This window comes from Mauremys mutica, chromosome 11 (genome assembly GCF_020497125.1).
Source record: "Mauremys mutica isolate MM-2020 ecotype Southern chromosome 11, ASM2049712v1, whole genome shotgun sequence".
Taxonomy (NCBI): Eukaryota; Metazoa; Chordata; order Testudines; family Geoemydidae; genus Mauremys; species Mauremys mutica.
In genome coordinates, this window is record NC_059082.1 from 5,754,806 (window position 1) to 5,779,740 (window position 24,935).

Below are 24,935 nucleotides of genomic sequence, written 5' to 3' on the forward strand. Positions count from 1 at the left end.
AGGCAGCTGCTGTCCATCCAGGGCTGATTTGAGCAAGGCAGCGAGAACGCTGCGTTTGTTTGCGTGGGAATGAAGGTGCCGGCGCCACATAGGAAATGCATGCATGTGCACCAGCAAATCCAGGCACACGGAAGTAGGGCCAGAAGTTTGCATGATCCCCGGTAAGCAAATCCGCAGAACTGGCTAGGTCCGGAGCCCTGGGTCTTTCAGCAGCAGGGAGTAATATTGCTTTCTGTCGCCTACGTGCGGCCGGGCTGCCAAGTGTCCTTTGCAGTTAGGGAGTTTGCATCTTCATGCAGATACATCTGCAAAGAGTTTGGGTCTAGTCTTGTGCTCGGTGTGGGGTGCAGGCTTGAGCCTCTGTCCTTTTGAGGCTAGTCGTGTAATTTTCATATAAAAGAAAAATTATCCTATGCAATACAACCCTCCCCCCTCCCCTGCAAAACCAGCCCCCGGACACGCCCCCCCAAACCACGCCCAGCCCCCCAGGGAACTGGAAAGTTTCTCCGCTTTGGCAACGTCTGCAAATGCACGAATCCAACGAGCCGAGCCTCAGCCCCGCGCGTCTGCAGCAGCCGCACCTGCCTTTGCGCACCGAGCCTGCTGGGGGGTTAGTTGCATCCCGGAGCGACGGTCCAGAGACGTGGCCGTGACCGGAGCTGCGCCGCGGGCTGAAGGGCTCCAATTCCCCCGCTTTCCCCGGGTCCTGCTGGGAGGCGGGTTTAAGGGGCGTCGCGGGGCCGCTGCAACTTTCCCAACAGAGCCAAAGGGGCGCCCGGAGCCCCCAGCAGCAGCCGCCGCCGCTGGAGCGGATCCGAGCGAGCGGCCCCGGCTCCCCCCACTGCAGCCCGGGCTGCTGCTGCGCCGAGCGCCGCCGCGGGAGGGAAGGCTCCGAGGTAGGTGTGAGCGTGGGGGGCGCCCCGATGTCCACCCCCCGGGGCAGGGGCTCCCCTCGCCGTGCTGGGCTGGTGGGGGGCCCCGCTGCACGCAGCGCCCTCTCTGCTGGATGCGGGGGGGGGTCCCCTTCTCCGCCTCTGGCTCCCCGGCGCTGTCCGGGGCCGGGGGTTCCCCCAGCCGCGGGGCCCGCCCCGCTATCCCAGCGCGCTGTAACGCCGCTAACTTTCTTCCGGCTGCAGGAGGCAGGTCCGGCTCGCCCCGGCGGGAGCCCTGCTCGGCTTGGGGCGCTGGGAGGGGGACCCCCCGCTGCCGGCGGGGGGATGAATGATGCGGGGGGAGGGACTGGCCCGATCGCTGCCGCTCAGTGCGGCCAAACGCGCCCTGCCTCGGGCTGGAGACACTTCCAGGCTGCTGCTGCCGGGTCCGGTGGCTCCCAGCCGGCAGGGAGGAAGCTGGGGAGTGTCGGAGCATCAGCAGCCTGGATGCCCCGGGCAAGGAAACCAGCCGCCTCGCGGAGATGCTCGAAGTTCGGTGTCATTAGCGTTCCGCTGCAGACATTGGGCGCCTCAAGGTACCGCATCGTATTTAAACAAATCCAGTGATCCTTAAATAACATGAAGGGTCTGACTGAAACCTACACTAGCCGGAGGAAGCTCAGAGTTAACTGGAGAGCGAGGGCTGAAATTCAGATCTTAATGCCCCTCCTGCTGGTTATTACATAGAAGGTTCCAAAACCCATCTAGGTTCCAAATTCAGTCAGACTGGAGAGACCCTGGTAATATTCTGCCCTGTGTATTAGTTGTATAAACCCCACTCTTAACTTTATCTCCTAGTTTGTCTTAGATCTTCTGATGTTACTTTAACAGAGCCAAATAAAAGTCTGTGGCTTTTGCTGGTGATAGTGTTAGATAAAAGTGAAATGAACTGACTGTACTTGTCTCAGTGGAAGTATGTTGGAGACCCCACTGTGGGATATTAGTTTGTGTGGTCACTTACAATCTAAGGCTCTGCTCCAGCAAATTCTTACGCACATGAGTAACTACACGCATGGGACCCTATCCCACTGAAGTCAGTGACTTCATTGGGCTTTTTATCAGGCCAGTGAATGATTCTGTACCCATGTGCATAAAGTTATTCACGTGTTTGCAGGATCCCTCTTGGTGGAAGTACATGAGTTTCTGCTTGGCAACAACTAAGTTACAGGGAATCCTTGAATAGCAAATGTTCCTTGAACTTGGTTTTCGTAACACCTTCTGTTATGCAAAGGCAGCTGTGAAGCATCTCACTCAGTCTGCTTAGTAAAGATTCATAGGGATATTTTGTTGAAAACGTTTATGGCCATATACAGATCAGTCATTTTTCAAAACAAAAATTTGTGCTTCCCTCTTCGCACCCTGTCAAAAAGAAATCACTGCTTTATAAACTTCCATAATTCAGTTGACAAGTGGGTGGCTGAGGCAGTTTACTGTACTATAGTGAGGTATTTTATGTGGCGGTTGTGGCTTTAATTAAAGCACTCAGCAATTTGGATGAGTGCTTATCATTATAATTAAAAATAAATTAATGAAGTTTGTGTTTTTAGTCAGAGCTATAAAACTGAAGGCGCGATCTTTTTCCCCTTTGTGCATGTGGGTGTAGGAATTTTTTTCACATAAAAATGGCCAAATGAATAATTCAGACTTTGCTTGAACAATCCATCATGCTTTAGATGTTAAATACCAGAATTCATTGTAAAGAAAATATACATAGTAAAATTATCAATTCTCAAAAATAGGGGATTATAATAGAAATGTAAATGCACTTTTAAATGCAATTTGTACAAACTACCTCTCTGTACTAAGACCACAGTTCTTTCAAGCCTTTTATCTATGTCAGTAAAATCATTTCTAATTCCATGCTACTACAAAGTGCGTGCCTGGTTATTGTTTTCAAAATCATGTGGTATGAGCTACCCCATGATTTTATATCATATAAAATTTATGATACGGCTTTGATGGTTCAGTTTAGAAAGAGAAATGCTGCATACTATTGCATACTAAATGCTCCTATATAATTACTATTTTTTGCAGTACTGTTGCAAAGTCCCTGGGGGCAGGAATGTAAATGGAGTGTTTATATAGTTCACAGTTACTTTATATAAAAGCTATAAGCTCTTGTCTACTTGGTGTACCAGAACTGCAGAAGTTGGGGAGCCCAGCAGAAAGCCTGTAGAGGGAGCACAGTCACATGTAGTGTTACCATTCACACCTTTCTTTAAGGGTTGGAGCATGTATCCCAACTGCTGTTGGCCTCTTAGGGCTGTCAGGTGCACAGTAAAGGTGTGCTGGTGTCCCCCCAAACTGCCCAGCCAGACCCCTTCAGGTGTAGAGTATCTCTGGATGTACCTCTGCACTTTGTGCTCTGGTTGTACAAGCACCCTCATTCTTCCTGCCTCCTGCACGAGTGCTCTAGTGAGCAAAGTGGTGCCTGTTGTTGTCCCCCCACGTTGCGCACACACGCTGTGACAGTCGGAGTCTAGCTGTGATCCAAAGCACCCTGAAGTCCTTGGGAGTCTTTCCACTTACCTCAGTGGGCTTTAGATCAGACCCTGTGTGAATACGTGTGTTGCCTATGTCTCAGATGCATATACGGATTGTCTGCATCTCAGGTGTAACTAAGAAATGATTTGCACCAAGTAGTAGGAAAAGCCTGAGACAACTGAAATAGTTATAAGTGATCATGAGTAAATGAGTTACCACGAAGGGCTGTCAGGTATTAATGAAAAGGATGAAAAAAACCCTCAGCATTGTTGCTGAGGCTGACAGAACTGATGTCCGAGTCAGCTCTGCTCTGTACATTGGAATTTGCAAACTGATGTTGTAACTCACTGGGCAGGTTCTATAAGCTAAGAAGAGAGGGATGAAAAAGTTTGTAGAAGAGTTAAAGGGCTACTCGCAAAGTAGACAAACTCCAAACAGAACCTGCTGTAAAAATTGTGGGTCAGATCTTGCCCTGTGGTGCTCCCCTGTGACTCCCGGTGGCTGCAGTGTGACTTGTGCATGTGCATCCAACGTCTTTTAAAAAATGTGATACTGACCTTGGAAATTAGAGCGTATAGGCCAGGTCTCTGGAGCATCACAGATTTACACCAGCTGAGGATCTGGCCCAGTATTTCCAAAGTGATGGCTGTAGCATAAGGAGAATCCCAGTTTCTCAGCCAAATTGTCCAAAACCAAATCCAGAATGCTGTGGGATTTGTGTGATTAAAAATAAGTGTGTGTAAATGATAGAATCATGTAGTCCAGGCAGTTACTGTTCTCTGGCTACCTGGCCTATACTTGCTAGGTCAGGGGTTATCACATGGTACTTCATTTCACCGCAGCCCCCTTCTGACAACAAAAATTACTACACAACCCCAGGAGGGGAGACCAAAACCTGAGCCCCCCTGCCTCGGGCAAGGGGGCCAAAGCCAGAGCCCCACTGGGCTGGGGGGGAGTGGCAAAGCCAAAGTCCGAGCCCCACCACCCCATGCAGTGGAGCTTGGGCATAGGCTTTGGCCCCAGGTGGTGGGGCTTAGGCTTCAGCCCGCTGGCCCCAGCAAGTCTTAACACCAGCCCTGGCAACCCCATTAGGTCCCAACCCACAGTTTGAGAACCGCTGTGCTAGGGAGAGTATTGAAACTTACATGAATCCTTCTCTCTGTAAGAAAGAAATCCAAGAGAAATGTCAGTGCTCTGCCTGCTTACAGCAATTCAGCGGGCAGAGATGAGAGCCTGTGCTACCTGCACACCATTGCAAACGATCAAAGCTGGTAGGTCTAATAATCTTTAAATTATTTGCCATCAGAACTGGTACTGAGTGTTACAGCCTCAGCAGAGAGGCTAGCAACTTGAAAGGGCACACAGGCTAAACTACATTCATTACTGGAGACATCCTCCTTCCAGAACAGGTTTTGAAGCACAGTGGTTAGAAGTATGGAGAACCCAGCTCTGCTCCTGCCTGTGCTGCGCCTTCTGTGACTTCATTCAGCACTGTCAACCCAACACCTTTTATGGGTGCTGAAAGTTGCTTTGAACATATTTTAAAATATTAAAAAGGTACCACAGAACTTCTTGTGTTAGGATATAACAGCTTAAAGGTGTGTCAAATGTGAGAGGTGTGATCCTTCTAAAGTCGCCGTTGATTTCACCTTTAGGTCTGATTAGAGATGGGTCCAAGTTGCAAAGTACAAATCCAGATTTGAGTTTCCCCAAAGTTCAGCGGTTTTTGGATTCCACATTTAGATCTAGACTTTTGCCAGCTCACAGTTTTATCACAAGTCTTGTGATTCTTGGTATTTTCGTTAAAGCCTCAGCTTCTGGAGTCTTGTGAATGCACGAGTATCTCAGCTTTCATGTACAACTTAAAAAAAAAAAAGGAAATTTCTAGCCCTTGTAGTTGAGGAGAAAAGCTCGAAAATGTGACCCCTTAAAAGCTCCAAATTTAGAAGAAAGAACCCAGCTATTATTATTTTTAAAGCCTCATAATTTTTAATTTAAATTTAGGATTTTGAGGGGGGCCTGGGTTTTAATGCTTCGGGTTGGTGATATTGGGATCTGAGCAGCACCACAGGGTGTGTGTACACGTAGAGCTGGAGATGTAAATTCCAGCTTGAGGAGACATACCTGTACTAGCTGTCGTGGTGGGTTAGCACAAGCAGGCATAGACCCTGGAATAATGATGCTGGCATGAGCTATTACAATAATAAAAGATTGGGAGCACCCCTTTGAGCGAACCTCTCTTTGAATAGCAGAGGTGGGAGCCTTTGGTATGGATTCTCCCTCCTTCTCAGTGTAAATTAGGGTTGCCAGGCATCCAGATTTTGACTGTTAAAAGTTCTGTCGGCGGCGCAGCAGGGCTAAGGCAGGCTCCCTGCCTACCCTGGCTCTGCGTGGCTCCCGGAAGCAGCCGACATGTCCCTGCGCCCCCTAGGTGCTGGGGCGGCCAGGGAGGCTCCATGCGCTGGCTCCAATGCTCTCATTGGCTCGGGGAAGGAGCAGGGCAGGGGGCGGGGGAAGGGTGTTTGGATTTCTGCAAACAGAAAGTTGGCAACCCTAGCATAAATCAGGAGTATGTGGAATTGCTTATCTTGATTTTTACATCAGCATGAGCGGAGAATCAGACTCTATATTTTGTTTTTAAAATCTACCACGCAAGGGCAGCATGGATGATTTGTAAGCAGTTGATTGGCATTTGGTACCTTTATAATACCACTATGTTCATATCACCATCTGGATTGATGTGCAATCTTTCAAAAAGGAGTTTGAGTCTAAAAAGAGAAAATAAAGTGAAGTCGCTTAGTAGCTCACAAGCATTTGGCTCAGGAGACTGGATTGGTCAGGAGATAGGGAGCGGGACATCTGGCTTGGTTGGAACGAGCAGTGCAGTTCCGAACAGACAGCAGCCCGTACCACAGAAACCAGTTAGTACACTGGGTTATGGTCCGGAAATACTCAGGGCAAAATATCGCACCGATTTGCATGGGATGTAGAATTTGGCCCTTCGTAAGGAGGCTGGGATCCTGCCCTTCGTTAGCAGTCTCAGCAGAGAGGCTGAGGATCGTATGGGATTAGGGACTGAGTTCTGTTTCTGCAGAGGGAACCTTCGCATTCAGGCTGAGGCCAATGAGTAGGCAGTGTCGGGGAGCTGGTACTGCCACTCCCGACCAGTGGATGACTGTTACCACAGGCTGCAGTTTAGACTCCTCCGATCAGCCCTCACATTCATGTTAAGAAAAGGGAAAAACAAAAAACCAAGCACCAGCCATTTTGGTCGAGTCTGGTTTCAGGGCATGTGTGTAAAGCCCTGTGTTTTTCACAAATACGAAATAAAATGAAAAGGTATAAAATGAAAAACGTCACCCCGCAGCAGTGGCTGTCCCACGGACTGGGCCTTGCTCCCTGCTGCGGGCTTGGTGCCCCGGGTCACAGAGCTGCTTACTCAAATTTGGCCTGGCCGCCCCTCTCTCATCACGGAGGAGCGGAAGCTGGGCCAAATCTGAATGGGGCTGTGACCGGAGTGGGGAGCCAGGCCCAGGCCTGTAGGGCAGGAGCTGTAGCTATGGGGTGGGCTTGCTCTGCAGCCCAGACCCCCATCCCTGGCCGGGGTCAGGAGTCAACCCTCCAGAAAGTCTCCCATATCTCCCAGATGCACGATCCAACACCTCCCCCAGGGACTCCCCCCTGAGTGCAGGATCACTAGGACCACTCGTCCCACCCCTTGTAGAGAAAATGAATAAAACTAAACATCAGTTTCCCTCCCAAATAAATAATAATAATTTCATGAGGCTCAACATATGATCTACCCACCTGTATTAGGAGGGAAACACTCCTTGAAGTGCAGTGTCATTTATAGTTCTCAGGTAAAGTGAAATGATAAATGCTCTTGAAAACAGAAGAGCTGTCAAAACAGAATTTGGCAATGTTTCAGTCTTTAAAGGGTTTAATTCACTTGCCACAGCTAGCTTAATTTCTAATGAAGAATTAAAACAATGGTGCTGTATGTGGCATTATTATAGCATAAATTACACTTTTGTTTGTCTTTAAAGAAGCCCTGGCAATTAATTTGAAACGAAATTTAACCTCTGGTTGTAAAAACAGGTACAGGAAATCAAAACCATTAAAGGTACAGTGCTCTACCATTTTTCAAACTCAGTGAAAATGTCTAACGTTGAACTGTTTTTCCCTTCATGCCCCCTTTAATTCCCCTTTTCTGCAAATATCAGATAGGCATTTTATCAGGTAAACAGGGCCAATTAGTTATTTTATAGATATCACAAAATTTACCTCTTCCAGATTTTGTTATGCTTTCTGCACAGCACCATGTGAATACTCATCCATTGCAACTCTGAAGAACCAAGTGTTCTAAGCCAACCTTTCCTAATAAAGGGATTTATAGGTTTTGTTTTTTTTTTAAGATGTTTTGGAATAATTTGTCAGACATCCATATCCATATGTGGTGGGGTGCACAAAACCCACACAGAGCAATAAGGGGTTAAGGGATCATTTTGGGCTCAGCCAGCCCCGTAGGGTTGCCAACTTTCTAATTGCACAAAACTGAACTCCCTAGCCCCACCCCTTCCCTGAGGCCCTGCCCCACCCCTTCCCTGAGGCCCTGCCCCCCGCTCACTACATTCCCCCTCCCTCGGTGGCTTGCTCTCCCCTACCCTCACTCACTTTCACTGGGTTGGGACAGTGGGTTGGGTGTGGGAGGGAGTGACATCTGTAACTCTGAGCCGTGGTTTCAGTGTGAAGGGTTTGGATAAGCCTATAATGTTATACTGGGTAGAACTTTGCATGTATTCACATGCATCTGATGTACATTATTAGAATTTTCTTTAATTTTTAAAATTTTCACTAAACGCTAAGTGGAGCCTTTCAAGTATAAAAATGGTTTGAGAGATGCATTTTACTATCATAAAAGCCAAAGAGCAGAGCGTATAAAAATCAGAGTGAAGACCAGGTTAATTCACCCAGCTCTTGTTTAAATTTAATGCAATGTGAATTTCTGCTGTACCCGTCCATTAAAGGGAGATGGCCCTGTGCAAACTATTTTTATAGGTGCCTTCTTTTTATTGTGAAAATATGGATCATCACTTAGCAGACTCAGTACATATTGTGTGCGTAGATTGATGTGTTTACTCTTTTAAGTAAAGGCGTGTAGTAATGTGAGTTTTCCCTGAGTAAGGATTTCAGGATCCAGCTCTATGTACACTATGTAATGTTAGGATCGTGAAAATTCCTCATCATTCAAATTTTGTCACGTAAAGTATTGTTTTGAGGCCCGAAGTACAGTATCAGCATTTACTGACTGGAAATACTATCCATTGCTTTCCCAGGAAATTGCAAAAATCCTGAATGATAAGTACCCCAATAAACCAATTTTCTTTAACTGTGTAAGTATAAATTGTAGTGAGAGGTTCGTTTGGTTGGAGTCTTCAGTGCCATTAGAACGATCATTAATTATGTATTAAGTGTTGGAAAGGAAAGACATCAGTAGCCTATAGGATATATTTGCATAGTAATTGAGGATTGATTAGATGCAATATCTGTAGTGAGGGCTACTGGGAATAAGTCACAAGTAATTTACAGCAGTGGTAAATTACATTTACAAAACATTGCCTGATAGTAAATAAAGATGATTAGAAATATCAAAAGAATTCTTATACTTTGCAGATGGAATGAGAGTTACAGTAACAGTAGTGTTCTGTTTCTTGGTTACTTACCATTAGATTGTAAGCCTTTTGGGGCAGGGATTGTATTTTCCCCACATACAGTGTGGTCTCTGGGTGCTTCTACTCTACAAATAATGAAAATAGGTCAGAGTCTCAGCTGGGGTAAATGGAAGTATGCCTGTTTACCCCAGCTGAAAATCTAGTCCTCTAACAATAAAATAATAAAGGTGTTAGCAAAACACCTACTAACAAAAACTGATTGAAAACTCTGGGCAATTCTAACAATGAGCAGGAATTTTTGTCCATTTAAGTCGACAGGAATTTGGCAAAGGCTTTTCTTTCCCATGTATTTTACCAGTTTGGGTAATAAAAATATAACCAACGTGCTTCTCAGACTGGTGCACAGGATCATCTGGGAGTTGGCGGGGGTTGATGACAATCTAGGAGAGCAGCACTCGTTACACCGGGGTCTGCAAAAGGGAAAAATGAAAGGGAGTTCCTGTCTAAGGGAAAAGTGTGTTAAATAGAAGAGGCAGAGGAGAACGTCAAGAGGGGCAGGAGCGGCAGAGGGGGCAATGACAGGGAAGGTCAAATGTATGTGTACAAACCAGCAAGGTAGAGAACCACAATTAAGCAAACAAACAAGAGGAAAGAAGGGGACAAATAAGATTTGATGAGAGATAAAGGGTTCACCCAGGAGTTGCTGAATTAAATGGGAAGGTAAGAAACCAGTTCTGTGCTGGATTCACAAACCCCCCAGAAGTATTTAGTGTGGTGATGCCACATTGATAACCTTCAGTATTAAAAGTCAATGTTTTATACATAACCCAGGTCTCCTTCTCCTCTTCTTGGGTGCGGTGTGATTCTCCCCCCTCTTTGCCAGTTAGGTTGTTTCCTCTCTCATCCTCCCCGGCATTTCTGGGCTGCTTCTAAGGTCTGGCCTATACTTAAAAATTAGGTTGACATAATTATGATGCTTTGAAAAATTCATACCCTTGAGTGCCGTAGCTTTGCCAACCCAACTTCAGGTATAGCTGCAGCTAGATTATTGGAAGAAAGCTTCCATCGACCTAGCTATTGTCCCTGGAGGAGGTGGAGTTCCTATAGCGATAGAAAAATCTCTTCTGTCGCTCTAGGAAACATCTACTGTACGATGCTACAGCAGTGTAGTTACTGCGCTGGAGCTGTGCCACTATAGCGCCGTAGGGTCGATATGGCCTAAGAGAGAATTTTCAGGTTGAACAGCGGCTTATCTCCAGACGTCAGTTTTAGGACCTGTGTTCATTTTATATTACATGGGCCTAAATGTAGTCTACTTTTCCACTACTGTGACGAAGTGGGAATGTTCTTAATATGCTCTTTGAATGCTGACTGGAGAGTATTGACCTGGGAAGGTTGCAGGGGAGTTTTGCTGGGACTGTCTGCATTGGGGATGGGAGACTTTCCTTGAGGGAGGATACCTGAGCATGTAACATGAGAACCCAGGAAGGGGGTTGGAGGCCAAGTGACACCTCTGCCCGGAAACTGGACAAAGGCTGGGGGAGGAGCTGGGGGGAGGCTGAGTGAGACGGAGTTTCAGTTTTGGAGTTGGCTGGGAAAATGGAGGGGAGCCCAGATGGGGCTCTGGCCTCCCTTTCCCCTCTTCCCCTCCCCTCCCCTCCTCCCCAAGATGCACCTAACTGAGGGGGTCCTGTTGTCTGTACCTGCAAGGCCTGTCTTGGACTGTGTTCCTGTCGTCTACATAAACCTTCTGTTTTACTGGCTGGCTGAGAGTCACAGTGAATCGCAGGAAGCTGGGGGTGCAAGGCCTCGTCTCCCCCACACTCCGTGGCACCTACATGAGAATGCGTCTTCTGGCTCTTCTTCTGCAACTGTTGTGGCCTACTCCAGGCTTCCTGAAAATCCATGCAGTTCGCAGGAATTCTGCAGCCAGAACTGTGCGGGAGATTTCTGGGGCTAGGCCTATGCTCAAGGGAAGGGTGGGGTGGGCGTGTCAGTGTATGCTAATATGTATGGTGCTGCTTGACTCTGCTGCCTCACATCATCTTCAGGTTATTCCTGACCCTGTCAGGATAATCTGAGGGCCGAGGCCAGAATGTGGGTTTACAGTTAGAATAAAAGCCCCCTTTAATAGAGGAAGCATCTGGTTCATAAGCTAGTAAATACAGGAGCTTTCCTTCTTGTCCCCAGAAAGGGCCAGGCCAGGGGATAAAAAGGTATTTCTTTTTCATACAATGGAAGTATCACTTATTCCAAGGGGTGTTTCTCACTTGGGATGAATTCGTTTAAATGGATTTTTACTTTCTACGCCTTTTCTTAATTGAATAATTTTAATTCAGAACTCTTCACTGTGATGTAAACCTCCCGTTCAGTTAATTGAGTTCAAATTCATTAAGAGTGGGATCTGACCCATAGTGATCTTGGTAATGGGGTACAGAGCTTTTCAATTCGAGGCCATGAACTAGAGCGTGACTTAAGCTGCTAGGGACCCAAAAGCGTTATCTGATGGCTGTTTGGTGGCCTTTGTGAAACGAGTGAATGTCTTCAATCCACTGTGTAGCTGTCAGGAGTTCATGTTACAAAAGTGTCCATCATGAGTCTTGTTGGCTTTATCCTGCAGAAACCAAGCACTGGATCACCTCCAGAGAAAGCTTTTTCAGGTCATGCCGAAGAGGGCAATGTGGGGAAAGCTTACGTTGCTGTTGCTTGTGTCAGACCTGTTTGATGGAGAATGGACTTCAGTTTCCACTGCTGCCAGTGCAGCACCTTTCATGAACACTGAATTCACTTATAAGCATAATTAAAAATCATTCCTGTCACTACTGCTGTTTTGCTTGTACTGTTAAGAGGCAGCATTGCAGATCTGTAGATGTTGTGTTTACTTTAGCTGTGAGCATGTGACTCTATCTATAGGTAAATCATTTTCCATATTTTAAAATTGGTGTTCTGTAAATTCTGGTTTTCTTTTGCATGCAGCGTCTTCACTGCATTGCTCAAAAAAAAAAAAGCAATAATTATGTCAACTATTTCATTCCTGCACTAAAGGAGAAATCACTAATGTCTGCATGTGCAAATAGTTAAACTTAGTAGGCAGTCTCTTAAATTACAAGCTAAGCTTCCTATGCATGAGAGCTGGAGCATCTGTTCCATTGAAGTATTCAGGATTGCAGTGCAAGAAGAGTGCATTCTTAAGAAAAGAAAAGAAAATCTGTCAATTCAGTTAAATTCTTAAGCCATGGTGGAGAATATTCCCTTGCAAGCGTATCTGATACCAAATTAGAACAATTGATCCTCCTAAAGAACAAGCAGGGCATATAGAAATGCACATATTTTATGGTACTTACAGCTGTTAGTCTGACACTTTATTTTATACTGTAATGGTACACCTCACTTCTTCAATAGCTACATGCAAGAACAAACAAACAAACAAAAAAAGGAAAAAGCGCCCAGTTATAGGTTCCCTGTCATAAACATCAAAAACTAACTAAGCAGAACTGCTTATTTACACAAATAAATGTCTTTATAGATTAGGTTTAGTGGCTTGGTACGCATTGTCTGCAAGATCGACAGCGAGAGCGTCCCCTCTTCCAGCTAACACTAACCACACAGGAGCTTCAGAGAGTAGGTTGCTTGGAATTGGGGTCAGGTAGCTTTCACTCCACCCTCCATAACGTACAGCTATTTATTTAACTCAGTGTCACGTTCCTCCACTCATACATCAGCCTGTCAAACCCTGGCAGCCTATGCAGAGAACGTGGTGCTGTTATGTGTTCGTTGCTAATGCATGATGGATATACAAGCCTGCAGCAGCATTCTTGCCTTCACTAAACCAAGGATGTCACCTTTGCAATGTTCCCAGCCTCTGCCAGCTAATAGGGTCAAATTTCAAATCTTATCTCAAACCAAGGTCTGCCATAATGCAAAGTGCTACCAGTCAGGCCACTAGACTATTACACAGAATTCTTGATATTCTTTTAAAAGGTAGAGCTGCTGTTGGACAGTAAATGGTGCTCTAAAGTCCTGTGGAAAGTACCTACTAGTATCTTCTATGTTCCTTGGCGATTTAGTCTGATATTAGCTATAGACCCATCTTTTCAGTTCTCTTTAGATTTTATGCAACTGACTTTCCTGTCAGGTGCTAGTAAGTCCAAAACCAACCAGTTTTATTCCAATTTATTGCTATATTTTGTGCCATTGGATGACCATAGTTTTCTTCCAGACCCGATTATATATCAGCATTCCAATCCAAATGGAGTCTGCTTCAAAATAAAACTGGTTGGGTAAGCAAAGTTGGATTGTTTGATAAACTCATCATGGACTTTTCTTCCCATAGATAGCACTTCTAATCAAGCAGAGTTATGTGTAAAAATTGTTGGGAGCAACAGAAATACCATTTTAATAAACTATTAAACATTAGGTCATCCACGTCAGCATTGATTCTACTTGGATTTAAATTACAATATGTGAGGAATACCAGCAGAGGATTGTTTAATTATTTTTATGTAAAATATTGCTTGCTGAGATAGCCTTGGAAGATAGATACATCTATCCATCTGTTTTTCATGAGGCCACATAGGTCTCCTTTTCAAATTTGAGTGTCTGAAGTTAAGTATCTGAATATCTGGTTTAGTCATAGCAAGTGCTGATGTAAGCAACTTAAATGAGGATATAGATGTCAAATGGACTGATCCAAAACCTGCAGCAGTCAATGAGCCTCTTTCTTTGGACTTTGGATCAGTCCCTAAATGAGGATTTGCATTGAAAGAGACACCCAAGTTTGTAAAGTGGAATCAGTGTTATTCAGTAAAATTTCAATTAAATTAAATTCCTCTAGCCTACAGAAAGACCTGTTGGTTTTAAAAGAAGCACAACTATTAAAATTTGCATCTGTGTTTCTAAATATGTAAAACTTGGAAAAGCCATCAAATTTTCCTTAGTCATGCCACCTCCCAAAGATATGTGCCCAGGTAATTGTTTTTCAAATAGCAAGAAATTGAGTTTGTAAATTGAGACGTTGTCTTGACTTATCTACCTGCTCCTCTGGAGTTTCTTATGCAATACAGTAGACAAGTCTAAATCATTCATCTGCAAAGTGGTGAGATACTACAACAACAACACACAAAGGTCGTTGTATGATTAATTTTAATGCATGATTGATAAAATACAATTTCCTCCAGCTTAGACAATAATTTAGGAAACATTTTAATTACCAAAATTGGGATCCGTATTTTAGAGACGGGTGGATTCATCCTTCTGAGTGCTGGAGAATTGTCTTTGCAGGAGTCCAAAAAACACTGTTGTTTTCAAACCACTTCCTTCAATCATCATGCTTCTGGGGAGAAATTTGATTTTTTGTGTAGCTTTTAAGTAAATCTTGTGGACAGCAGGCAGATGCATTAACTGTTCTGTGGACTGTGCTGGAGTTCACATGCACACTGCAATTACAAATGTTTCTTGTTGAAATGATTTTGTTGCAAGTTGCTTTATAATACACATTTAGGGTTAAATTTTCCAACTGCTTGACCACAACTACAGGGTCATGTTCATAATGCGCTGCTTCATGTCCATATTCTCCTCAGCAATGTCTGGAGGAACACAGGAACGGCCATACCAGATCAGACAAAAAGATCAGTTTTGTCCAGTACGCTGCTTCAGGTGTATAATGAGCAGATGTGCCCATATTATATACAGCAGGTGCAAAAGTTGCACTAGAGAATCAGGACCAATAGCCAGATAAGCCACAGTAGTCATGGTGCATGTTTGCTTCAAAATTAGAAAGAGGAGATCTGTTTAGGAATGTATTGGTTTGCTGCTGATTTGGGGGGAATAAAAGTCTTGTCATTCTTAATGGATCTATTTTTATTTTCATTTCAAACCTATGGCCCTGATTCAGCAAAGCACTTCAGTAGATGTTTAACTTCAAGCACATGCTGAAATCCTGTTGAAATAAAAAACCTAAATGTAAGCATGTGTTTAAGTGCCTTGATGATTCACAGCCCAAGTGTCCGATTCTGTCCTTGCGGGAGTTTGAATAGAGCACCCATTAACATCAACACACCCCAGAGCAGAATTTAGCTCTATAACAGCAACATATTATGTAAGGTAAGTAAATGCTTGACTGTAGAGAAGTCAAGAAAAGCTGAATATCCTAATTTAAAAGTACTTACAAAGTTGTGGGAGGAACATAATTCCCAGAATGATTATCATAACCCTGCAGTTTTTGTTTTGTAGAACTCGAAAAAGAATTACTGAAAAGTAAGCTGCATTAATAGGCATATTCTTTCATATTTCAGTAATTATTCTGTCACCCACCTAAATTTTTTCTTTCTTGAAGCAGTTTTTGTTGGTACTGAAAATCGCTGTAGGACAAGTGAAAGCAACCTAATTGAGATTCATAAATCCACTTTTTAATAAGCACAATTAGGAATAGTTATTAGAGAGCAGCTTGAAAACATCAGGGATAAGATTTTACCAGAGAAGGATTTTTATGTAGTTTGAAACATAGTTTGATACCAAAATCTAAATTAGATCACCAGAGAAATGAATCTGCTATTTAAAAGCTAATTTGTACACAGACAATTAATTCTAAGTATTCCTATTGATTAAAAATTATTAGGTCTTTTTAAGTTGCCTATTTTTGAAGGCAGGCCTGATGTGTAAGATGTTTCTCCTATCTATTGAAATAAGAGAAGTGGCTATTTGATTACACTGAGTATATTCGTGTCCAGTGGCTGTGTAATAAACTTCAACATCAGTCAGTTCTTCTATTACCTAAATTATGTAGAGCAGCATGCTGGGCTTCATCCAGAGAACATTCAGTTCAAAGAAAAGCTCACTGACTTCAGTGGGTTTTGAATCTGGCCCATCAGGCAAAATTTGTAAAAGCGCCTGACTGACTTAGGAGCCTAAGGGGCAGATTTTCAAAGATATTTAGGTGCCTAAAGATGCAGCTAGGCGTTGAATGGGATTTTCAAAAGTGCTTAAATGGATTAGATGCTTAACACCAAAGTCGCTATTATTTCGTTCTAAGAAGAACCAGTGCTTTTGAGATTAGTCCCCCATTGAGGAAATTTGCTTCTTATCAAGTTTAATTTTTTTCAAATGCACCAAGAAAACACTCTAAATTAAATCCTTATGTTGACTATGTCTGATATTCAGTAGTGTTTTGCAATAGCGGAAACCTAGCTATTTGAAAATCCTTATTAAAACATTTGGTAGATTTTCACATTAATTTTATTTCAATGCAGACTTTATTTTGGAACCGCTGTTGCAACAATGAAAGAATGCTTTTAGCTTAATTGAACTGAGTGTCTTAAAACAGCAGCTCATCAGTCAGCTTTGAGTTTGTTCCTTTCAGTTATGGTTAATTGTATTTGCTTCCAGGGTTTAGCCAAATCAATGTAAATGACAGAAGATATTTTTAGGAATACATAGATAAACAATTGTCAGCCACAATAAACCAGCTGCAAACAATAAAAATGTCTAATTTTTGGAGAAACATGCATCCATAATGTAATTTCATTGAAATCAATGATGCTACGCCAGGGTTGAATTTGCCCCACAATTGAATAATTCTTATCAAATTAGGTTGCATTTTCAGAGTTAGATGGGAGCTAACACATAGATGTGAAAGGAACTTTTAGTACATTCCTGATTGATATCAGACAATTTACATCCGATTACATTGATCTGTTGTGACCCAGATGTGCAAAAGGGAGGGCAGTGAGCAAGGGGGAAGTCTTTTCTCTGCTCTACGTGTGCAGCCTTGTTGGTTTTACGGAAGGTGCGTGGGTGAAACCAAGAGAAGAGTGTGTCATGAGCTCTCTTCTGCTGGAGCGGTTCGCTTAGCGGATGTTCAAACTGAAGGTAACAGAGAGTGAAAGTACTGATAGATGGCAAAGTGGGGCTGTGACCGTGTTAGAGCCTGGCCGTGCCATAATGGCTAGGTAGCTGGCCAGTGGGGACAGCTGTTAGTTATTTGAAAATAATAATGTATGTGTTATCCCTCTTTCTCATCCTTTCGGTGTTGCTTAGGGCCTGACTCAATGCCTGTTGAACTCAGCGGGAATCTTTCCATTGACTCCAATGGGTGTTGTGTAGCGGCCTCAGTCTGTGAGCTCTTTGGAACAGGGACTGCATCTTGTGGGTGCTACAATACACCCAGTAAATAATAATGGAGCTACAGTACTTACGGGCAGGCTTCAGGCTGTAGCTTTATGCTACATGGGCCAAAGGTAAATACCGGTACCCTTTATATGTATGTGGCCACCCCAGAAACAGCTATGCAGTTATTAAACCCAATGCAGGACTCGCTGGGTTATTCACAAGGTCAGACTAGAGGGTCAGAGTGGTCTGTGAGATTGGAGAAGTCTGCGAAATCCTTGTGAGGTTGTGATAAAGGGTTAGACTTTTCTATTAATTCTGTGATGTTCTCTGGTGATTTTAAACAATGTGTCTGTTATTTCAACGAGCAGAGCTTTCTAAGTTTCTATCTTAAAAAAACAATCCCTGCTTTCCCCCCCTCTGCTTAATGACCCCCAAGGTTCAGTAGTTGCTTAGCAGGCAGGAATTAGACATCCTCCTCATTGTCAGTCTGCTCCTGGCACCTCTTTCACTCTGGAGGATAAGGGGGCGGGGAAGGAAACCTCTCTGTCTGAGCTGCACACCAGATAGCTCCAATGTTGATCTCACTTAAGCTTGTAGTGGAGGAAAGGTGCGTAGGGCTTGGTCTACACTACAGACTTATGTCCATATAAGTACATTGCTCAGGGGAAATCCACACCCCTCAGTGACGCAATTATACCAACCGAATCCCTGGTGTAGACAGTGCTACGTCGACCAAGCTATTGCCTCTCGGGGAGCTGGAGTACTTACGCTGATGGGAGAAGCAATCCTGTTGGTGTAGGTAGTGTCGTAACTAAGCGTTAGAGCGGCGCAACTGCTGTGCTGTATGTGTTAGATAAGCCCTAGGCCTCCTTACACTGCTTTGCTTCATCTCAGGCATGTAAATCAACCAAACACGCAGCCAATTTATATACCAGCCGGTATATGAGGCAGAGGAGAGAGCAGGGTAGAACTTTTTGGGAGATTTGCCAACTTCTTTAGATCAAGTTCTCTTAGCTCTTACAAAATTGGGTTACCCATAAACTGGGAAGGAGTTTTTATTTGCTAGGTATAATTAAGCTGATTTTAGTAAGGCCAAAACCATTTAGTTATGATTGGTTATCATTAGTCGTATTTATATCAGATGTTATTAAGGACCCATCACCATGGTATCTGGGGCACTTTCCTCCAATAGGAAAGGACTAACACCATGACCAGAATGGGGAGCCTCTGTAACAGCCTACTCAGAGTTCTGTCAAAGTAGATCGTATCCAGAAGATTCAGCATCAGGGAAACCTTGTGCTTGCTGTTGCTGGAAATTCTGGATGAAAAGATTTCTCACCCTGACCATGGGCAGGCAGGCGCTCAGGTATATTTCCAGCAGGTTTTGTTCCAGATGTAGGGATGTCACGGACTCCCCCAAATTTCAGCCTGTGAGTATGTAGTCCAAGTGCACTTACCTTGGTAGGTCACGGGGGTGGGATCTCAGATAAATGTGGCTTGGACCATTTAAAGGCTTGTAGCTCACAAGCAGGAGGAGCCTTCCCAGAGCAGCCTCAGCTAGAACCCCTTGCAGCAGTCAGGCTGGGAGGTGGCAAGAGGGCGGCTTACCATAACCTATTCTGACCAGCTGGGAATAAAAGAAGCCAATTCTGGCCACTGCAATATCTGTGCTTCCGGGAGCAGTGAGACGCCTAATGAGACTTCAAGACTGAATTACTTTCACAACTGAGGTGGGCAGAGACCTTCAGTTGAAGGAGCCTGGACGAGCTTTGCCAGTTCACCAGAGTGCATCTCTCCGTTGACCATTCTAGTTCTACTGGACTGAGCTTAAGCCAGTTGCCTTCCATTCAGGTCCCTTAGCCCTTGAGGGGATGGGGGCGAAATCTCAGGATGTGTGGAAAAGGAGATGCAGCACTGAGTATTGTTAACATGGGGGTGAAACATTTTAACTGATACCAGTGTGTCCTCATGGAGCCAAATACTGCTCTCATTGATAGTGGTGAGAATCCAGAGTCATACTATTGACTTCAGTACATTTGCTTTGGATTTGCAGCAGAATTCATCCATGATCATATAGTACTGATGCATTCTCATTCTGACTAGGAAATAATTTGATAACCTCTCTTTTTATCTACTGCATTTCTAAAAGCAAAATATTTGCTAATTTGAATGGTTTCTAGCTTGGTACATGCAAAAAGTGTTCTTCCCTGACATGCTGTATTTCAGTATTCAGAGGGAGTCCAGTGGTGACCTGCATGACAACAAACTTCATTGTCATCAGCCCACTGCATGCTGGTGGCACTGGTAATCCTCATGGCTTTGACTCCAGAAATGTAGGCCTTTCACCACTGAGCTAGCTGAGAGCCTCCACTAATTCATCCAGTGGAAGGAACTTCAGGGAGTCGTATGTTTCCGAGCGCTCTGACTTGTTTGCCTGACTTTCAGCGATTGTGTGTTTCTAAGACTCCTTTCTCTGCTTAATTACCATCATGCTAATGGGAAAAAGTCCAAAAGGGCTGATTTATTGGTGGATTGCTTGTGCTCCCAAGTAATGAGGGATATGTCAAACACATACTTGACGTACGAGATATATTTACTTTCTACCTTCTGCATGTTATAGCAGAGTTAATAAACTGAGTGTTAATAATTATTTGGTAGCAACTTGTATCCCCAAAGGATCCCAATGTGCTTTATAAATTATACTCTGGTGACATACCTGGATCACTTCACCTGCCTCTTTGTGGAACACAGCAATGCACAGCAGTTTAGGATAGCACGTGAAGAAGAATGCTTCGGTTAATTGCAAGGAAGATTTAAGTAGGTTAAATGTACGTCCTACGGTTGGTCAGGATGCTTCAGTGACTTGCAAAAAGAGCCCCTGGACCTTCAGTGACTACAAGTGATCATCAGGACTTCTGTTGTTCATCTCATACAAAGATGGCAGAGTGTCTCCTGTCTCGGATGGATTAAAGTCTGGTTGGGAAGGAAGAATACTGCCTGTAACGCTTCTTGCAGTCTTTTTCACATTATTGTGAGGTCTCCTATGCAGAGAGATCAGTCCTATGAGATGAGGGAAGCTCACTTCCCAATGCACTGTAACATGGCTACAGGCAGCGAGTAGTGCTCTACCTTTCTATTTGCCGTCTCTCCGGTGCCCAACCTCCGGCCCGCGGGGTGTACATGGCCCACCAGAGCATTTCATAAGGCCTGTGACCTGCTTCAGCACAATATACTAACAGCCAATTCATTAGCGTTTTTGTCATCACATGTAAACTAAAATGATGTAAACAAGTGAGTAAATAGGCAATACTGTACATAGGTTGTTTCTATCTAAATACATATGAAACAAGCTGAACTTTAAAATATAAATCAGTACAGGTGACTTTAAATCTTATTAAAATATGTAGAATCTGTTTGGCCCACACAAGGTTGTGCTTAGGTTTGGACCCTCCTTCCTATGTAATAAGCTTGGACACCACTGTCCCAGAGGATCCTGTAAGTACATGTGTACTTAATAGACTGAGGATATTTTAAAATTTTTAAAAGCCTATTGTGGGGCTAGCACAGACCTTCCTTTCCTTCCCATATGTTGTTCCCTTACTTTTTTTTTTTTTTAGACCAATCTCTTCATGCTGTCCCTTCTGTCTTCCTTTCTCAACCGATGTGTGGATAACTGGCTGCTTCCACTGGCTGTCCAAGCCGCTCGTGCACTGAAAGAGTTCACCCACCAAAGGTCACACGGGGAGGGGGAAGGGAGTGCTTCCAATTAGCTTGTTACATGTGAATGTCAGATTCCTGGGGCTTGATGGCAGGCAGAAAATGATTGTATACTGGTGGAGCTCTGCTTCTTTCAATCATAATGCCTTGAAACCAGCCCTAGAGGGGAGAAAAGCAAAAGTAACCGTTAACACACCTGCTCTGTTTATGAACCAGTTGCAGCTGTAGTTTGTTGACCATCCAAATTGCTTTGGTGTAAGATTTCAGGTGAAAACGTGTCATGAGTTTCTCTTTGGTGCTATATTTTATTTTATTTTCCAATGCTGCTTCCATTTCATTATTAATTTTATCTGAATAATCAAATTCAGTGCACGGTAAGAAGTACAATCTGCCAGAGTTTATATGCATAATTCCTTTTAATGTATTGGCACATCAAGAAGAAAATATACCTCTTGGTGTTCTCAGAGTCTCAGCTTGACTATAAAAGATATATTTCTGCAGCAGATGTACACACATGCCACCATTATAAGGATACTGCAAGCAACATTTTCAAAGACTGCAAAATGCGTGAGCCAAACAAACTAGGGGTGCACTCCTTGACCACAGAAATCCTCACATTTTAGTGTGCAAATGGTTATTTCTGGGTGTAAATGTGGGGCTTTGATTTCACAAAGGACGCATATGCGTTTTACACAGTTTACCTGTTGCACAGGGCTTTTAAAATTAGGACGTAAATTACAGGGACAATTTGCAATGAATTACCTTAGTACTATCGTCTGAAGCCTGGGGAGACTTCTGAGCATTAAGAACCGCTTTATATTGAAATCCTCCATGGAGAACTGTGGGAGATGAAACATCAGGAAAATTGCCTTCTTGTGTCATGCTCCATGTAGCCAAAAGGACGACTATTCTTGTGCCTCTGAATGCAGGACTATCGACTAGGGGGAGTGTAGTTATGCTAGCGGCCCTTCAAATTGGGTTTTTCTGTATTCGAGCACTATGCCACGTAGCTCTGGAGATTATACATTTATATTTACATTTAAATGTCTGTTTTCCAAACTTCAAATTAGAGTCCCCCCCACCCCTTCTTATTTGGTTAGAAATACACCACTTCACTTCATTGCTGATAAAAATCTTCATTATAAATGTCTAACTCTACATTTTGTTTGCCTGTATAGGAAATGTAATTTTTCCCATCAGGACAAAGTCATTTTCGGATGCGCTCTGTGCTACTCTAATAGAATGAATTAATGTTTGTATTGTTGTGACAGTCTGTTTTGTTAAAAATAAAATGGGCAAATTAAAGTTGAGCTGCTGTAAGCACATCGGGAATATTCAGCGCTCAAAACAACTCCTTATAGAGCTTTGGGGCTGTTTTTAATATGCAAAAAGGTTGTGGGGGTGGCCATAAATTCATGGCTTTTGCTAAGCATATAACAAAATCAAAGAAAAAGCAACACATGAGAACAGATCTAAATAAAGTTACAAAGACCCCCCGGGGACCTTGCAATAAAACCAGGAAGTACCAAACCACTCTCATATTGTGTAAAAATAATAATAAATTTAGAGATACTAATCTGGACTGAAATAGAATCCAGAACATAAAATTTTATTAATTGTTATGCAGTGCTTTATGATGGACATAAAAAACCCCAGAAAACTGCAATGGCATCATGGCAAGGAGGGGGCATACTGGCTAATATATTTTAGGATTATTTTTAAATTTTTTTTTATCCCATATCGCTCATTAATTGTGAGCAAATTGTATACATTCTGGGCCAGATCTTCAGTTGGTGAAAATCTGATTTGCCACGGCAGAGGATCTGGCTAGTGGCTATTGGTTTATGGGGAAACATCTAAGCCAACCAGCCAGAATCTTTAAAGAGTGCAGAGAGAGAGTTCATAATATTGGGGTCACACTGGGGTGATTATATTTAGTAGTTTGCATACATTTTGACTGCACACTAACAAAAATCAGTGTAGGGGTTAATTACAGCTCATTACAGTTGAAGCCCTACCCATCAGTATTTTTATTACACGAATATTCCTCTTCATACATTTTGAATGGCATAGTGTGAATACTGGTGCTAATTTTCATCAATATCTTTATCAGTCACTGTGTTTAGCTTCTTTGACTGCGTACTGGAAAAACTTTGTGTTCTGAGAAATGGCAAGGATCATAAATTTTATTAAAGCTAATGTTAAAAAATTATATAGTGCACAGGTTGAGAAAAGAGTGTCCGTATATCTGGGCATAGTGCTTAGATTATCCACAAATACAAAGTTTGTTTTTAAAGTCATAAGATACACACAGTGCATTACTTTTGTATAAATTACATGGAAGTAGGTGGTTTTGCAATTTTTCTGGTTAACTTGCATAAAACTCAAGGTTACATGGGATGTAATTCGTTCATGAATAGAGACATTCGTCGCCTCATTGAAATGCCCGGGCAGTAGGAGTGGAGTGCTTGGAAACTTTATAGCTTAGCTACTGCTAACTTTTATTGGAATTTTACATATTTTCCCAGTCTTTTTCTTCCTGCAGTTATGTTTTTTATCGTATCTTGTTGTATCTGATTGCAAATGTTATAACTAACAATTTTTTGTCAACTGATGGGCATAATGTACCATGTTAAACTATTGCTCTTTTATCTTTCTCTTGATCATATATTTAGTTTCTTGAATGGATGTTAAATTGAACCTTGTATCATTTTATCTTTCTAAAATACCCATGAAGAAACGAACTCTATTCATCATTCTTATTTTAAATGCTATTAACTTCCAGTGTATAAAATGTATCCTCAAACATGTGTGGCTGGTTCTATAACACATTCCTCTTTCACCGTAAATGACATTATGTTTGAGTAAAACATGCATTAGGCTAGTATTCATTCTTACTGTTTGCATTTTGCAGTTTTTCCTGCTTTTAACAGACACAGAATGGGCCAAAAGCAGCCTGATGTAATTCAGCTTACACCAAAGATGGATTTTGGCTCTGTTTTACTGACAAGGCCATACTGTGGTTAAGACAAAAGTCTCTTGTGATCTTTTTGAAGTATTCAAGTAAATCAGTATTAAAAATCTGTTTAAAATATTACCCCATCCCAACCACTATCCCAATAAGGGGCAGAAACCCCACCCCAAACTAAGCAGTACTGAGTAAAATTGCTTTCTTATTTCTTAATCTTCCATAGGATTTATTACTTCTCATAAACTTTATATAATGGGGCTGGCCAGTCAGAGCTAGTGAAATCATTGTCCTAAAGATCAGTGTTTTGGAATCACTTTAAAGGTCCCATAGACCCACTTGCTTGCATTAATATTGTAGCATAGGAGTGAAGTGAGTTTATCTTAATGGACGTCTCGGGCACAGGACTGAAAATGCTAGCAGCGTCCTTCTGATAGAAGGCATGGTGTTTATTCTTTCAAGTTGTCAGCTGAGTGAAAGGTTTTTTCTGACTGCTTAAACAAAAACAAACATAAAAGGAACATCCCTTATAAACATATAGCAAGTTGTGATTGTATTTGCACTTCATTTTAATGTTTGGCTGGTAAAGTTTATGCTCATTTTGACTGATGCATTTGCTTTGAGCTTTCCTTGGTCAAATATGTAAACGTTGGGCAAGATTAATCTGTGGTGCAAGTCTCTTGGGTTCAGTGGAGTTACAGCAGGGATGAATTTAGTCTGATATGTTTTAAGTGAGTTGTCTGACTTCATTCACCTCTGTCACCATCCTCCATCACCTTTCCTGTGTTGGACAGCATCAGCATAAACTAATGTTTATTGGGTGAAACGTGAAGCTAGCATATTTTTATTCATAAGCATTGTCTTAACCTGCTGCAGCATCTGTGATTTAGCCCACCAGAAACATTGCTAATGTCATTGCCCTCATGGGGTGAACATTTGCATTTCTTATAAGGAAGCAGGTCATGTTTTCTTTCTCAAAAATGACTATTAATCGGAAGCTTTGAGAGTCGTTGCATTCAATCACTCTTCTGGTGATTGCTCTTTATTTCAGTTAAA

The 24,935-nt window shown here is 42.9% G+C and overlaps 1 protein-coding gene across 1 annotated transcript in view; it reads left to right on the forward strand.

Moving 5' to 3' along the window:
• The first annotated feature begins 615 nt into the window (after nucleotides 1-615).
• MEGF11 (multiple EGF like domains 11) overlaps nucleotides 616-24,935 on the forward strand; it is a 360,979-nt gene continuing 336,659 nt past the window's right edge. Inside the window, exon 1 of the mRNA XM_044980598.1 lies at nucleotides 616-896. The gene's annotated coding sequence lies outside the window, so the exon portion shown is untranslated. The remainder of the gene's footprint in view (nucleotides 897-24,935) is intronic.